Raw genomic sequence first — 3,454 nt, 5'->3', positions numbered from 1 at the left:
TGAGTTGTTCTTTGTATAAAAGTTAGACTCAATAGTTAGGTGAAAGACAATGTCAACAAAATGGGAAAAGCCACAGATTGGAAAAATAATTTGCAAAGTACACAAAATATACAAAGATCTCAAACCTCAACAAGAACACAAACAACCCAATTACAAAATGGGCCAAACACAGATACCTCACCAAAGAAGACATACAGATGGCGAATAAACATATGAAAAGATGCTCCCCACTACATGTCATCAGGGAAGTCCAAATTAAGACAATGAGATACCACTAACACCTATTAGAATGGCAAAGATCTAATGCTGACAACACCAAATGCTGATGAGGATGTGGAGCATTTCATTGTTGGTAAGAATGAAAAATGGTATAGCCACTTTGGAAGTTAGTCTGGCAGTCTCTTACAAAACTTAACAGACTCTTACCATACAATATAGCAATCATGCTCCATGGTACTTACCCAAAAGAGCTGAAAACTTACGTTCACACCAAAACCTGCACATGGACGTGTACAGCAGCTTCATTCATAACTGCCAAAACTTGGAAGCAACCAAAGTGCTCTTCAGGAAATGAACAGATAAACTAACTGTGATACACCAAAAAGGGAATATTATTCACCACTAAAAAGAAATGAGCTTTTAAGACATGAAAAGACATTCAGGAACCTTAAGTGCATACCACTAAGTAAAAGAAGCCAATCTGAAAGGGCCATATACTTTACGATTCCAACAACACAACGTTTTGGAAATGGCAAAGCTATAGAGACTAGAGAGGGGAGTGAAAATACTCTATAAGCTGCTATAATGATGGATACATATCATTATACATTTGTCTAAACTCATAGAATGCACAACACTAAGAGTGAACCATAATGTAAAATATGGACTTTGGGTGATTATAGATTTGGTACAATTGATGAATCTCCATGGAAACATGTTTCACTCTGGTGGGGAATACTGATAATGGGGAAGACTATGCATGTGTGGGAGAGGGGGACAGGTGGTACCTGGGAAATCTCTGTACTTTCCCCTCAATTTTTTAACAAATCTAAAGTGGCTTTAAAAATAGTCTTAATTCTAAACAAGTTAAAATGAATACTTCAAAAAGACTTTACAAATGCAAGTCACTGTAAAATTATATGGGCACAATATCTGTGAACCAATGAAGAGAACAGTAAAGATCTAGAAGGATTTTATACTCAGTTGCACTGTAGTGTCATCAAATTCATCACCCAGTTTAAAGAAATACAAACTGTAAACATTAAAGGAGGTACAGTTAATGCAAAGGAAAAAAAACAGCCTGATGTTAAATACTGATCAGTAATGTACATTTTTTGTTTTAAATTAAAATGTTAGTATTTTTATATAAACATTTTTATTAATCCCTACAAGTGTCACTGAAAACTTAACTAGTCAAACCACACTTGAATCAATCACAGTCAAAGTGATGAAAAGATGAAGAGAATCTTGAAAACAGGAAGAGATAAATGACACGACATATAAGAGAACAGTAACGCAGATGATACCTGGACTCCCCCAAAGAACAAAACAGAGGCCAGAAGACAGAGAACTAACATGTTTAAGGTGCTGAAAAAATTTTGAAACTTTTCACTCAAAATTCTACATCCACAAAAGTATCCTTCAAAAATGAAGGCAAAACAAAGACATTTTCATATTTAAAGAAAAAAAAAGCTGAGAATATATGTCACGACCATACCTAGGAAAGTTCTTCACACTGAAGGGAAAGGACACCAAATGGTAACTCACGTCTCCAGATTAATTAACAGCACTTGAATTAGTAAATATGTAGGTAAGTATAAAAATATATAATTTTCTTTTCCTAAATTTTTAATAATTTTGTGTTGACAACATGCATAGATGTAATATATATATGAAAAGTATAGGACAAAAGACAAGGTTAAAATTGTGCAATTACAAATTTCTTATATTTTATGTGAAACAATGCAGTATTAATTCTATGTAGACCACCAAAATTAAAGATTCATGTTGCAATCTGTAGAGCAATCATTGGAAAATAGCAAAGAGGTAAAATTACAAAGTCAATAGGGAAATTAAAATGGAATACCAAAAACATTCAATTAACCTCCCCAAAAAAGGAAAAGAAATAAATGGGAAAAAGATAGGAGACAAATAGAAAACAAAAAAGCAAAATGGTAAACCTAAGTTAAAATAAATAATTACACAAAACTGACTATCTTAAAATACACATTAAATACAAATGGTTTAAACCTGCCGAGTAATAGTCAGAGGTGGACAAATGGTGCAAAAAAGCAAGATTTCACTATATGCTATCTAAAAGGAACCACTTTGAATATAAAGATATGGTTTAGTTAAAAGTAAAATGATAGAACAAGATATACTATGCAAACACTAATCAAAAGAAAGATGGAGTATCCACATCAATTATCAGACAAAGTAGGTTTGAGAACAAGGAATATTATCACCAGGAGTAAAACAAGGAGGTCACATAAAATAAAAGGGGCCGATTCTTTGGAAACACAGAGCAATCCTAAATATGTATGCTACCAATAACAGAGTTTCAAAGTACATCAGGAAAAACTGATACAACTGAAAGAAATAAATGCCTACAATTATATTTGGACATTTCAACACCAAACTCTCAATTGTTATGAACTAATTAGACAGAAAATCAGTAAAAATATGAAATACTGGGACAATACTGTCAATCAACTTGACTTAATTAACACTTACAGAATGCGCCACCCAAAAATAATAGAATAAATATTCTTTTCAAGAACACTTGGAATACTTACCAATATATACTATGTAATGGGCCAAAAAGTAAGTCTAAATAAATTTTAAATGATTGAACTGATACAAAGAATATTCTCTAACCACAATAAATTTTTTTACTGCTTTATTTATTTATTTATTGATGTAGGGTTCCATGATTCCCACAATAAATTTTTAATTAGAAATCAGTACCGGAAAGATATTGGCAGATCTCCAAATATCTGACAATTAAACAAACATCTCTAAATATGGTTCCATATGATTCCATGGATCAAGGATCGAGGGAAAATATTTAAAAATATTTTGAACTGGTGCTCGCTTCAGCAGCACATATACTGAAATTGGAACGATACGGAGAAGATTAGCATGGCCCCTGTGGAAGGATGACATGCAAATTCGTGAAGCGTTCCATATTTTTTGCTGCACATGGGCCAAATTTTTTAAAGACTTGAAGCAGAACCTTGTAATCTGTATAAATGATGAGTATAAAATCCCACCATAAAATGCTAAAAATATGCAGTTTCAAATAAAACCAAGAAACGCAGCATTAAAAAGAATATTTTGAACGGATATAACCAAATACATAAAACATCCAAATTTGGGGGATGCACCTAAAGCAGTACTTAGAAAGAAATATCATGCACTGAATGCTTATATTGGGGTGGGCAGAGGATCTCAT

The 3,454-nt window shown here is 32.7% G+C and overlaps 1 non-coding gene across 1 annotated transcript; it reads left to right on the top strand.

The window, feature by feature from the left end:
• Positions 1–3,086: 3,086 nt before the first annotated feature.
• Positions 3,087–3,193, top strand: LOC113931596. The gene has a single exon (XR_003522763.1). It is a non-coding gene; the product is annotated as a U6 spliceosomal RNA (small nuclear RNA).
• Positions 3,194–3,454: the final 261 nt, after the last annotated feature.

The sequence above is a fragment of the Zalophus californianus genome, chromosome X (genome assembly GCF_009762305.2).
Source record: "Zalophus californianus isolate mZalCal1 chromosome X, mZalCal1.pri.v2, whole genome shotgun sequence".
Classification (NCBI taxonomy): Eukaryota; Metazoa; Chordata; class Mammalia; order Carnivora; family Otariidae; genus Zalophus; species Zalophus californianus.
This window is presented reverse-complemented; position numbering and strand designations above follow the sequence as displayed.